Source organism: Chiloscyllium punctatum, chromosome 34, assembly GCF_047496795.1.
Source record: "Chiloscyllium punctatum isolate Juve2018m chromosome 34, sChiPun1.3, whole genome shotgun sequence".
Lineage (NCBI taxonomy): Eukaryota > Metazoa > Chordata > Chondrichthyes > Orectolobiformes > Hemiscylliidae > Chiloscyllium > Chiloscyllium punctatum.
The window spans coordinates 118716-131580 of NC_092772.1; positions in this window are offsets into that span (position 1 = coordinate 118716).

Genomic DNA, 12865 nt, shown 5'->3' on the forward strand with positions numbered 1-12865 from the left:
TCTCTGGGAGGGTTTGATGGGAGACAGTGTAGAGGGAGCTTTACTCTGTATCTAACCCCGTGCTGTCCCTGTCCTGGGAGTGTTTGATGGGGGACTGTGTAGAGGGAGCTTTACTCTGTATCTAACCCCGTGCTGTCCCTGTCCTGGAGTGTTTGATGGGGGACAGTGTAGAGGGAGCTTTACTCTGTATCTAACCCCATGCTGTCCCTGTCCTGGGAGTGTTTGATGGGGGACTGTGTAGAGGGAGCTTTACTCTGTATCTAACCCCGTGCTGTCCCTGTCCTGGGAGTGTTTGATGGGGCACAGTGTAGAGGGAGCTTTACTCTGTATCTAACCCTATGCTGTCCCTATCCCTGTCCTTGGGGGTGTTGGATGAGGGTCAGTGTAGAGGGAGCTTTACTCTGTATCTAACCCCGTGCTGTCCCTGTCCTGGGAGTGTTTGATGGGGGACAGTGTAGAGGGAGCTTTACTCTGTATCTTACCCCTGTCCCTGTCCCTGGGGTGTTTGATGGGGGACAGTGTAGAGTGAGCTTTACTCTGTATCTAACCCCTGTCCCTGTCCCTGGGAGTGTTTGATGGGGGGCAGTGTAGAGGGAGCTTTACTCTGTATCTTACCCCTGTCCCTGTCCCTGGGGGTGTTTGATGGGGGACAGTGTAGAGTGAGCTTTACTCTGTATCTAACCCCTGTCCCTGTCCCTGGGGGTGTTTGATGGGGGACAGTGTAGAGTGAGCTTTACTCTGTATCTAACCCCTGTCCCTGTCCTGGGAGTGTTTGATGGGGGACAGTGTAGAGGGAGCTTTACTCTGTATCTTACCCCTGTCCCTGTCCCTGGGGGTGTTTGATGGGGGACAGTGTAGAGTGAGCTTTACTCTGTATCTAACCCCTGTCCCTGTCCCTGGGAGTGTTTGATGGGGGGCAGTGTAGAGGGAGCTTTACTCTGTATCTAACCCCGTGCTGTCCCTGTCCTGGGAGTGTTTGATGGGGGACAGTGTAGAGGGAGCTTTACTCTGTATCTAACCCCATGCTGTCCCTGTCCTGGGTGTGTTTGATGGGTGACAGTGTAGAGGAAGCTTTACTCTGTATCTAACCCCGTGCTGTCCCTGTCCTGGGAGTGTTTGATGGGGGACAGTGTAGAGGAAGCTTTACTCTGTATCTTACCCCTGTCCCTGTCCCTGGGGGTGTTTGATGGGGGACAGTGTAGAGTGAGCTTTACTCTGTATCTAACCCCTGTCCCTGTCCCTGGGAGTGTTTGATGGGGGACAGTGTAGAGGGAGCTTTACTCTGTATCTAACCCCTGTCCCTGTCCCTGGGTGTGTTTGATGGGGGACAGTGTAGAGGAAGCTTTACTCTGTATCTAACCCCTGTCCCTGTCCCTGGGTGTGTTTGATGGGTGACTGTGTAGAGGGGGCTTTACTCTGTATCTAACCCCGTGCTGTCCCTGTCCCTGGGAGTGTTTGATGGGGGACAGTGTAGAGGGAGCCTTACTCTGTATCTAACCCCGTGCTGTCCCTGTCCCTGGGAGTGTTTGATGGGGGACAGTGTAGAGGGAGCCTTACTCTGTATCTAACCCCTGTCCCTGTCCCTGGGGGTGTTTGATGGGATGCTCTGTGCAGCATTCAGTCTGTGTGACAGTGAGGTGGATGGAGTTTCTCATTGACTCTCCGTTAATTGCTTCTCTCTCTCTGTCTGTCTGTCTGTCTCTCTCTCTCAGGGTTACCCATTGCCAGGAGACTCTGTAATCCTCTCCCCCGGGTGCTGTCTCTCGAGTGGCTGGTGTTTTTAAGAAGCTGATTACCCCCCACCAGACTGCCTTTCAGAGCCGCCTCTTCATTGTGAACAGAACAATATCAGAGCAGGTTAATAAACAGATTCTATGATTACATCGGTGATATTGAAGAAACTGGCAATGTGAGAATGTGTGCACGTGCCTGTGTCTCTGTGAGAGTGTGAGCGAGTGTGTGTCTCTGTGAGAGTGTGAGCGCGCCTGTGTCTCTGTGAGAGTGTGAGCCCACCTGTGTGTCTCTGTGAGAGTGTGAGCGAGTGTGTGTCTCTGTGAGAATGTGAGCGAGTGTGTGTCTCTGTGAGAATGTGAGCGAGTGTGTGTCTCTGTGAGAGTGTGAGCGAGTGTGTGTCTCTGTGAGAGTGTGAGCCCGCCTGTGTGTCTCTCTGAGAGTGTGAGCGAGTGTGTGTCTCTGTGAGAGTGTGAGCGAGTGTGTGTCTCTGTGAGCGTGTGAGCCCGCCTATGTCTCTGTGAGAGTGTGAGCCCGCCTGTGTCTCTGTGAGAGTGTGAGCCCGCCTGTGTCTCTGTGAGAGTGTGAGCCCGCCTGTGTCTCTGTGAGAGTGTGAGCCCGCCTGTGTCTCTGTGAGAGTGTGAGCCCGCCTGTGTCTCTGTGAGAGTGTGAGCCCGCCTGTGTCTCTGTGAGAGTGTGAGCGAGTGTGTGTCTCTGTGAGAGTGTGAGCGAGTGTGTGTCTCTGTGAGAGTGTGAGCCCGCCTGTGTCTCTGTGAGAGTGTGAGCGAGTGTGTGTCTCTGTGAGAGTGTGAGCCCGCCTGTGTCTCTGTGAGAGTGTGAGCGAGTGTGTGTCTCTGTGAGAGTGTGAGCGAGTGTGTGTCTCTGTGAGAGTGTGAGCCCGCCTGTGTCTCTGTGAGAGTGTGAGCGAGTGTGTGTCTCTGTGAGAGTGTGAGCGAGTGTGTGTCTCTGTGAGAGTGTGAGCCCGCCTGTGTGTCTCTGTGAGAGTGTGAGCGAGTGTGTGTCTCTGTGAAAATGTGTGCCTGTGTCTCTGTGAGAGTGTGAGCCCGCCTGTGTGTCTCTGTCAGAGTGTGAGCAAGTGTGTGTCTCTGTGAGAGTGTGAGCCCGCCTGTGTGTCTCTGTGAGAGTGTGAGCGAGTGTGTGTCTCTGTGAGTGTGAGAGCGAGTGTGTGTCTCTGTGAGTGTGAGAGCGAGTGTGTGTCTCTGTGAGAGCGTGAGCGAGTGTGTGTCTCTGTGAGAGTGTGAGCCCGCCTGTGTGTCTCTGTGAGAGTGTGAGCGAGTGTGTGTCTGTGAGAATGCGTGCCTGTGTCTCTGTGAGAGTGTGAGCCCGCCTGTGTGTCTCTGTCAGAGTGTGAGCAAGTGTGTGTCTCTGTGAGAGTGTGAGCCTGCCTGTGTGTCTCTGTGAGAGTGTGAGCGAGTGTGTGTCTCTGTGAGAATGTGTGCCTGTGTCTCTGTGAGAATGTGTGCCTGTGTCTCTGTGAGAGTGTGAGCCCGCCTGTGTGTCTCTGTCAGAGTGTGAGCAAGTGTGCGTCTATGTGAGAGTGTGAGCCTGCCTGTGTGTCTCTGTGAGAGTGTGAGCCCGCCTGTGTGTCTCTGTGAGAGTGTGAGCGAGTGTGTGTCTCTGTGAGTGTGAGAGCGAGTGTGTGTCTCTGTGAGTGTGAGAGCGAGTGTGTGTCTCTGTGAGAGCGTGAGCGAGTGTGTGTCTCTGTGAGAGTGTGAGCCCGCCTGTGTGTTTCTGTGAGTGTGTGAGCGAGTGTGTGTCTCTGTGAGAGTGTGAGCCCGCCTGTGTGTCTCTGTGAGAGTGTGAGCCCACCTGTGTCTCTGTGAGAGTGTGAGCCCGCCTGTGTCTCTGTGAGAGTGTGAGCCCGCCTGTGTCTCTGTGAGAGTGTGAGCCCGCCTGTGTCTCTGTGAGAGTGTGAGCCCGCCTGTGTCTCTGTGAGAGTGTGAGCCCGCCTGTGTCTCTGTGAGAGTGTGAGCCCGCCTGTGTCTCTGTGAGAGTGTGAGCCCGCCTGTGTCTCTGTGAGAGTGTGAGCCCGCCTGTGTCTCTGTGAGAGTGTGAGCCCGCCTGTGTCTCTGTGAGAGTGTGAGCCCGCCTGTGTCTCTGTGAGAGTGTGAGCCCGCCTGTGTCTCTGTGAGAGTGTGAGCGAGTGTGTGTCTCTGTGAGAGTGTGAGCGAGTGTGTGTCTCTGTGAGAGTGTGAGCGAGTGTGTGTCTCTGTGAGAGTGTGAGCGAGTGTGTGTCTCTGTGAGAGTGTGAGCGAGTGTGTGTCTCTGTGAGAGTGTGAGCGAGTGTGTGTCTCTGTGAGAGTGTGAGCGAGTGTGTGTCTCTGTGAGAGTGTGAGCCCGCCTGTGTCTCTGTGAGACTGTGAGCGCGCCTGTGTCTCTGTGAGAGTGTGAGCGAGTGTGTGTCTCTGTGAGAATGTGAGCCCGCCTGTGTCTCTGTGAGAGCGTGAGCGAGTGTGTGTCTCTGTGAGTGCGTGAGCGAGTGTGTGTCTCTGTGAGAGCGTGAGCGAGTGTGTGTCTCTGTGAGAGCGTGAGCCCGCCTGTGTGTCTCTGTGAGAGTGTGAGCGAGTGTGTGTCTCTGTGAGAGTGTGAGCGAGTGTGTGTCTCTGTGAGAGTGTGAGCCCGCCTGTGTGTCTCTGTGAGAGTGTGAGCCCGCCTATGTGTCTCTGTGAGAGTGTGAGCGAGTGTGTGTCTCTGTAAGAGTGTGAGCGAGTGTGTGTCTCTGTGAGAGTGTGAGCCCGCCTGTGTGTCTCTGTGAGAGTGTGAGCGAGTGTGTGTCTCTGTGAGAGTGTGAGCCCGCCTATGTGTCTCTGTGTGAGTGTGAGCGAGTGTGTGTCTCTGTGTGAGTGTGAGCGAGTGTGTGTCTCTGTGAGAGTGTGAGCGAGGGTGTGTCTCTGTGAGAGTGTGAGCAAGTGTGTGTCTCTGTGAGAGTGTGAGCAAGTGTGTGTCTCTGTGAGAGTGTGAGCCCGCCTGTGTGTCTCTGTGAGAGTGTGAGCGAGTGTGTGTCTCTGTGAGTGTGAGAGCGAGTGTGTGTCTCTGTGAGAGAGTGTGAGCGAGTGTGTGTCTCTGTGAGAGTGTGAGCCCGCCTGTGTCTCTGTGAGAGTGTGAGCGAGTGTGTGTCTCTGTGAGAGTGTGAGCCCGCAGGTGTGTCTCTGTGAGAGCGTGAGCGAGTGTGTGTCTCTGTGAGAGTGTGAGCCCGCCTGTGCGTCTCTGTGAGAGTGTGAGCGAGTGTGTGACTCTGTGAGAGTGTGAGCCTGCCTGTGTGTCGCTATGAGAGTGTGAGCGAGTGTGTGTCTCTGTGAGAGTGTGAGCGAGTGTGTGTCTCTGTGAGAGTGTGAGCGAGTGTGTGTCTCTATGAGAGTGTGAGCCCGCCTTTGTGTCTCTGTGAGAGTGTGAGCCCGCCTTTGTGTCTCTGTGAGAGTGTGAGCCCGCCTGTGTGTCTCTGTGAGAGTGTGAGCCCGCCTGTGTGTCTCTGTGAGAGTGTGAGCGAGTGTGTGTCTCTGTGAGAGTGTGAGCCCGCCTGTGTGTCTCTGTGAGATTGTGAGCAAGTGTGTGTCTCTGTGAGAGTGTGAGCGTGCCTGTGTGTCTCTGGGAGAGTGTGAGCGAGTGTGTGTCTCTGTGAGAGTGTGAGCGAGTGTGTGTCTCTGTGAGAGTGTGAGCCCGCCTGTGTCTCTGTGAGAGTGTGAGCGAGTGTGTGTCTCTGTGAGAGTGTGAGCCCGCCTGTGTGTCTCTGTGAGAGTGTGAGCGAGTGTGTGTCTCTGTGAGAGTGTGAGCCCACCTGTGTGTCTCTGTGAGAGTGTGAGCGAGTGTGTGTCTCTGTGAGAGTGTGAGCGAGTGTGTGTCTCTGTGAGAGTGTGAGCCCGCCTGTGTGTCTCTGTGAGAGTGTGAGCGAGTGTGTGTCTCTGTGAGAGTGAACCTGCCTGTATGTCTCTGTGAGTGTGAGCGAGTGTGTGTCTCTGTGTGAGTGTGAGCGAGTGTGTGTCTCTGTGAGAGTGTGAGCGAGGGTGTGTCTCTGTGAGAGTGTGAGCGAGTGTGTGTCTCTGTGAGAGTGTGAGCGAGTGTGTGTCTCTGTGAGAGAGTGTGAGCGAGTGTGTGTCTCTGTGAGAGTGTGAGCGAGTGTGTGTCTCTGTGAGAGTGTGAGCCCGCCTGTGTCTCTGTGAGAGTGCGAGCGAGTGTGTGTCTCTGTGAGAGTGTGAGCCCGCAGGTGTGTCTCTGTGAGAGCGTGAGCGAGTGTGTGTCTCTGTGAGAGTGTGAGCCCGCCTGTGCGTCTCTGTGAGAGTGTGAGCAAGTGTGTGTCTCTGTGAGAGTGTGAGCCCGCCTGTGTGTCTCTGTGAGAGTGTGAGCAAGTGTGTGTCTCTGTGAGAGTGTGAGCGTGCCTGTGTGTCTCTGGGAGAGTGTGAGCGAGTGTGTGTCTCTGTGAGAGTGTGAGCGAGTGTGTGTCTCTGTGAGAGTGTGAGCCCGCCTGTGTCTCTGTGAGAGTGTGAGCGAGTGTGTGTCTCTGTGAGAGTGTGAGCCCGCCTGTGTGTCTCTGTGAGAGTGTGAGCGAGTGTGTGTCTCTGTGAGAGTGTGAGCCCACCTGTGTGTCTCTGTGAGAGTGTGAGCGAGTGTGTGTCTCTGTGAGAGTGTGAGCGAGTGTGTGTCTCTGTGAGAGTGTGAGCGAGTGTGTGTCTCTGTGAGAGTGTGAGCCCGCCTGTGTCTCTGTGAGAGTGTGAGCGAGTGTGTGTCTCTGTGAGAGTGTGAGCCCGCCTGTGTGTCTCTGTGAGAGTGTGAGCGAGTGTGTGTCTCTGTGAGAGTGTGAGCCCACCTGTGTGTCTCTGTGAGAGTGTGAGCGAGTGTGTGTCTCTGTGAGAGTGTGAGCGAGTGTGTGTCTCTGTGAGAGTGTGAGCCCGCCTGTGTCTCTGTGAGAGTGTGAGCGAGTGTGTGTCTCTGTGAGAGTGTGAGCCCGCCTGTGTGTCTCTGTGAGAGTGTGAGCGAGTGTGTGTCTCTGTGAGAGTGTGAGCCCGCCTGTGTCTCTGTGAGAATGTGAGCGAGTGTGTGTCTCTGTGAGAGTGTGAGCGAGTGTGTGTCTCTGTGAGAGTGTGAGCGAGTGTGTGTCTCTGTGAGAGTGTGAGCCCGCCTGTGTCTCTGTGAGAGTGTGAGCGAGTGTGTGTCTCTGTGAGAGTGTGAGCCCGCCTGTGTCTCTGTGAGAGTGTGAGCGAGTGTGTGTCTCTGTGAGAGTGTGAGCGAGTGTGTGTCTCTGTGAGAGTGTGAGCCCGCCTGTGTGTCTCTGTGAGAGTGTGAGCGAGTGTGTGTCTCTGTGAGAATGTGTGCCTGTGTCTCTGTGAGAGTGTGAGCCCGCCTGTGTGTCTCTGTGAGAGTGTGAGCCCGCCTGTGTGTCTCTGTGAGAGTGTGAGCCCGCCTGTGTGTCTCTGTGAGAGTGTGAGCCCGCCTGTGTGTCTCTGTGAGAGTGTGAGCCCGCCTGTGTGTCTCTGTGAGAGTGTGAGCCCGCCTGTGTGTCTCTGTGAGAGTGTGAGCGAGTGTGTGTCTCTGTGAGTGTGAGAGCGAGTGTGTGTCTCTGTGAGTGTGAGAGCGAGTGTGTGTCTCTGTGAGAGCGTGAGCGAGTGTGTGTCTCTGTGAGAGTGTGAGCCCGCCTGTGTGTCTCTGTGAGAGTGTGAGCGAGTGTGTGTCTGTGAGAATGTGTGCCTGTGTCTCTGTGAGAGTGTGAGCCCCCCTGTGTGTCTCTGTCAGAGTGTGAGCAAGTGTGTGTCTCTGTGAGAGTGTGAGCCTGCCTGTGTGTCTCTGTGAGAGTGTGAGCGAGTGTGTGTCTCTGTGAGAATGTGTGCCTGTGTCTCTGTGAGAGTGTGAGCCCGCCTGTGTGTCTCTGTCAGAGTGTGAGCAAGTGTGTGTCTATGTGAGTGTGTGAGCCTGCCTGTGTGTCTCTGTGAGTGTGTGAGCCCGCCTGTGTGTTTCTGTGAGTGTGTGAGCCCACCTGTGTCTCTGTGAGAGTGTGAGCCCGCCTGTGTCTCTGTGAGAGTGTGAGCCCGCCTGTGTCTCTGTGAGAGTGTGAGCCCGCCTGTGTCTCTGTGAGAGTGTGAGCCCGCCTGTGTCTCTGTGAGAGTGTGAGCCCGCCTGTGTCTCTGTGAGAGTGTGAGCCCGCCTGTGTCTCTGTGAGAGTGTGAGCCCGCCTGTGTCTCTGTGAGAGTGTGAGCCCGCCTGTGTCTCTGTGAGAGTGTGAGCGAGTGTGTGTCTCTGTGAGAGTGTGAGCGAGTGTGTGTCTCTGTGAGAGTGTGAGCGAGTGTGTGTCTCTGTGAGAGTGTGAGCGAGTGTGTCTCTGTGAGAGTGTGAGCCCGCCTGTGTCTCTGTGAGACTGTGAGCGCGCCTGTGTCTCTGTGAGACTGTGAGCGCGCCTGTGTCTCTGTGAGAGTGTGAGCGAGTGTGTGTCTCTGTGAGTGTGAGCGAGTGTGTGTCTCTGTGAGAGCGTGAGCGAGTGTGTGTCTCTGTGAGAGCGTGAGCGAGTGTGTGTCTCTGTGAGAGTGTGAGCGAGTGTGTGTCTCTGTGAGTGTGAGCGAGTGTGTGTCTCTGTGAGAGCGTGAGCGAGTGTGTGTCTCTGTGAGAGCGTGAGCGAGTGTGTGTCTCTGTGAGAGCGTGAGCGAGTGTGTGTCTCTGTGAGAGCGTGAGCCCGCCTGTGTGTCTCTGTGAGAGTGTGAGCGAGTGTGTGTCTCTGTGAGAGTGTGAGCGAGTGTGTGTCTCTGTGAGAGTGTGAGCCCGCCTGTGTGTCTCTGTGAGAGTGTGAGCGAGTGTGTGTCTCTGTGAGAGTGTGAGCCCGCCTGTGTCTCTGTGAGAGTGTGAGCCCGCCTGTGTGTCTCTGTGTGAGTGTGAGCGAGTGTGTCTCTGTGAGAGTGAACCTGCCTGTATGTCTCTGTGAGAGTGTGAGCGCGCCTGTGTGTCTCTGTCAGAGTGTGAGCAAGTGTGTGTCTATGTGAGAGTGTGAGCCTGCCTGTGTGTCGCTATGAGAGTGTGAGCGAGTGTGTGTCTCTGTGAGAGTGTGAGCCCGCCTGTGTGTCTCTGTGAGAGTGTGAGCCCGCCTGTGTGTCTCTGTGAGACTGTGAGCCCGCCTGTGTGTCTCTGTCAGAGTGTGAGCAAGTGTGTGTCTATGTGAGAGTGTGAGCCTGCCTGTGTGTCTCTGTGAGAGTGTGAGCCCGCCTGTGTGTCTCTGTGAGAGTGTGAGCGAGTGTGTGTCTCTGTGAGTGTGAGAGCGAGTGTGTGTCTCTGTGAGTGTGAGAGCGAGTGTGTGTCTCTGTGAGAGCGTGAGCGAGTGTGTGTCTCTGTGAGAGTGTGAGCCCGCCTGTGTGTTTCTGTGAGTGTGTGAGCGAGTGTGTGTCTCTGTGAGAGTGTGAGCCCGCCTGTGTGTCTCTGTGAGAGTGTGAGCCCACCTGTGTCTCTGTGAGAGTGTGAGCCCGCCTGTGTCTCTGTGAGAGTGTGAGCCCGCCTGTGTCTCTGTGAGAGTGTGAGCCCGCCTGTGTCTCTGTGAGAGTGTGAGCCCGCCTGTGTCTCTGTGAGAGTGTGAGCCCGCCTGTGTCTCTGTGAGAGTGTGAGCCCGCCTGTGTCTCTGTGAGAGTGTGAGCCCGCCTGTGTCTCTGTGAGAGTGTGAGCCCGCCTGTGTCTCTGTGAGAGTGTGAGCCCGCCTGTGTCTCTGTGAGAGTGTGAGCCCGCCTGTGTCTCTGTGAGAGTGTGAGCCCGCCTGTGTCTCTGTGAGAGTGTGAGCCCGCCTGTGTCTCTGTGAGAGTGTGAGCGAGTGTGTGTCTCTGTGAGAGTGTGAGCGAGTGTGTGTCTCTGTGAGAGTGTGAGCGAGTGTGTCTCTGTGAGAGTGTGAGCCCGCCTGTGTCTCTGTGAGACTGTGAGCCCGCCTGTGTCTCTGTGAGACTGTGAGCGCGCCTGTGTCTCTGTGAGAGTGTGAGCGAGTGTGTGTCTCTGTGAGTGTGAGCGAGTGTGTGTCTCTGTGAGTGTGAGCGAGTGTGTGTCTCTGTGAGAATGTGAGCCCGCCTGTGTCTCTGTGAGAGCGTGAGCGAGTGTGTGTCTCTGTGAGAGCGTGAGCGAGTGTGTGTCTCTGTGAGAGCGTGAGCGAGTGTGTGTCTCTGTGAGAGCGTGAGCCCGCCTGTGTGTCTCTGTGAGAGTGTGAGCGAGTGTGTGTCTCTGTGAGAGTGTGAGCGAGTGTGTGTCTCTGTGAGAGTGTGAGCCCGCCTGTGTGTCTCTGTGAGAGTGTGAGCCCGCCTATGTGTCTCTGTGAGAGTGTGAGCGAGTGTGTGTCTCTGTAAGAGTGTGAGCGAGTGTGTGTCTCTGTGAGAGTGTGAGCCCGCCTGTGTGTCTCTGTGAGAGTGTGAGCGAGTGTGTGTCTCTGTGAGAGTGTGAGCCCGCCTATGTGTCTCTGTGTGAGTGTGAGCGAGTGTGTGTCTCTGTGTGAGTGTGAGCGAGGGTGTGTCTCTGTGAGAGTGTGGGCAAGTGTGTGTCTCTGTGAGAGTGTGGGCAAGTGTGTGTCTCTGTGAGAGTGTGAGCAAGTGTGTGTCTCTGTGAGAGTGTGAGCCCGCCTGTGTGTCTCTGTGAGAGTGTGAGCCCGCCTGTGTGTCTCTGTGAGAGTGTGAGCGAGTGTGTGTCTCTGTGAGTGTGAGAGCGAGTGTGTGTCTCTGTGAGTGTGAGAGCGAGTGTGTGTCTCTGTGAGAGAGTGTGAGCGAGTGTGTGTCTCTGTGAGAGTGTGAGCGAGTGTGTATCTCTGTGAGAGTGTGAGCCCGCAGGTGTGTCTCTGTGAGAGCGTGAGCGAGTGTGTGTCTCTGTGAGAGTGTGAGCCCGCCTGTGCGTCTCTGTGAGAGTGTGAGCGAGTGTGTGACTCTGTGAGAGTGTGAGCCTGCCTGTGTGTCGCTATGAGAGTGTGAGCGAGTGTGTGTCTCTGTGAGAGTGTGAGCGAGTGTGTGTCTCTGTGAGAGTGTGAGCGAGTGTGTGTCTCTGTGAGAGTGTGAGCCCGCCTTTGTGTCTCTGTGAGAGTGTGAGCCCGCCTTTGTGTCTCTGTGAGAGTGTGAGCCCGCCTGTGTGTCTCTGTGAGAGTGTGAGCCCGCCTGTGTGTCTCTGTGAGAGTGTGAGCGAGTGTGTGTCTCTGTGAGAGTGTGAGCCCGCCTGTGTGTCTCTGTGAGATTGTGAGCAAGTGTGTGTCTCTGTGAGAGTGTGAGCGTGCCTGTGTGTCTCTGGGAGAGTGTGAGCGAGTGTGTGTCTCTGTGAGAGTGTGAGCGAGTGTGTGTCTCTGTGAGAGTGTGAGCCCGCCTGTGTCTCTGTGAGAGTGTGAGCGAGTGTGTGTCTCTGTGAGAGTGTGAGCCCGCCTGTGTGTCTCTGTGAGAGTGTGAGCGAGTGTGTGTCTCTGTGAGAGTGTGAGCCCACCTGTGTGTCTCTGTGAGAGTGTGAGCGAGTGTGTGTCTCTGTGAGAGTGTGAGCGAGTGTGTGTCTCTGTGAGAGTGTGAGCCCGCCTGTGTGTCTCTGTGAGAGTGTGAGCGAGTGTGTGTCTCTGTGAGAGTGAACCTGCCTGTATGTCTCTGTGAGTGTGAGCGAGTGTGTGTCTCTGTGTGAGTGTGAGCGAGTGTGTGTCTCTGTGAGAGTGTGAGCGAGGGTGTGTCTCTGTGAGAGTGTGAGCAAGTGTGTGTCTCTGTGAGAGTGTGAGCGAGTGTGTGTCTCTGTGAGAGAGTGTGAGCGAGTGTGTGTCTCTGTGAGAGTGTGAGCGAGTGTGTGTCTCTGTGAGAGTGTGAGCCCGCCTGTGTCTCTGTGAGAGTGCGAGCGAGTGTGTGTCTCTGTGAGAGTGTGAGCCCGCAGGTGTGTCTCTGTGAGAGCGTGAGCGAGTGTGTGTCTCTGTGAGAGTGTGAGCCCGCCTGTGCGTCTCTGTGAGAGTGTGAGCGAGTGTGTGACTCTGTGAGAGTGTGAGCCTGCCAGTGTGTCGCTATGAGAGTGTGAGCGAGTGTGTGTCTCTGTGAGAGTGTGAGCCCGCCTGTGTGTCTCTGTGAGAGTGTGAGCCCGCCTGTGTGTCTCTGTGAGAGTGTGAGCGAGTGTGTGTCTCTTTGAGAGTGTGAGCCCGCCTGTGTGTCTCTGTGAGAGTGTGAGCAAGTGTGTGTCTCTGTGAGAGTGTGAGCCCGCCTGTGTGTCTCTGTGAGAGTGTGAGCAAGTGTGTGTCTCTGTGAGAGTGTGAGCGTGCCTGTGTGTCTCTGGGAGAGTGTGAGCGAGTGTGTGTCTCTGTGAGAGTGTGAGCGAGTGTGTGTCTCTGTGAGAGTGTGAGCCCGCCTGTGTCTCTGTGAGAGTGTGAGCGAGTGTGTGTCTCTGTGAGAGTGTGAGCCCGCCTGTGTGTCTCTGTGAGAGTGTGAGCGAGTGTGTGTCTCTGTGAGAGTGTGAGCCCACCTGTGTGTCTCTGTGAGAGTGTGAGCGAGTGTGTGTCTCTGTGAGAGTGTGAGCCCGCCTGTGTCTCTGTGAGAGTGTGAGCGAGTGTGTGTCTCTGTGAGAGTGTGAGCCCGCCTGTGTGTCTCTGTGAGAGTGTGAGCGAGTGTGTGTCTCTGTGAGAGTGTGAGCCCACCTGTGTGTCTCTGTGAGAGTGTGAGCGAGTGTGTGTCTCTGTGAGAGTGTGAGCGAGTGTGTGTCTCTGTGAGAGTGTGAGCCCGCCTGTGTCTCTGTGAGAGTGTGAGCGAGTGTGTGTCTCTGTGAGAGTGTGAGCCCGCCTGTGTGTCTCTGTGAGAGTGTGAGCGAGTGTGTGTCTCTGTGAGAGTGTGAGCCCGCCTGTGTCTCTGTGAGAATGTGAGCGAGTGTGTGTCTCTGTGAGAGTGTGAGCGAGTGTGTGTCTCTGTGAGAGTGTGAGCGAGTGTGTGTCTCTGTGAGAGTGTGAGCGAGTGTGTGTCTCTGTGAGAGTGTGAGCCCGCCTGTGTCTCTGTGAGAGTGTGAGCGAGTGTGTGTCTCTGTGAGAGTGTGAGCCCGCCTGTGTCTCTGTGAGAGTGTGAGCGAGTGTGTGTCTCTGTGAGAGTGTGAGCGAGTGTGTGTCTCTGTGAGAGTGTGAGCCCGCCTGTGTGTCTCTGTGAGAGTGTGAGCGAGTGTGTGTCTCTGTGAGAATGTGTGCCTGTGT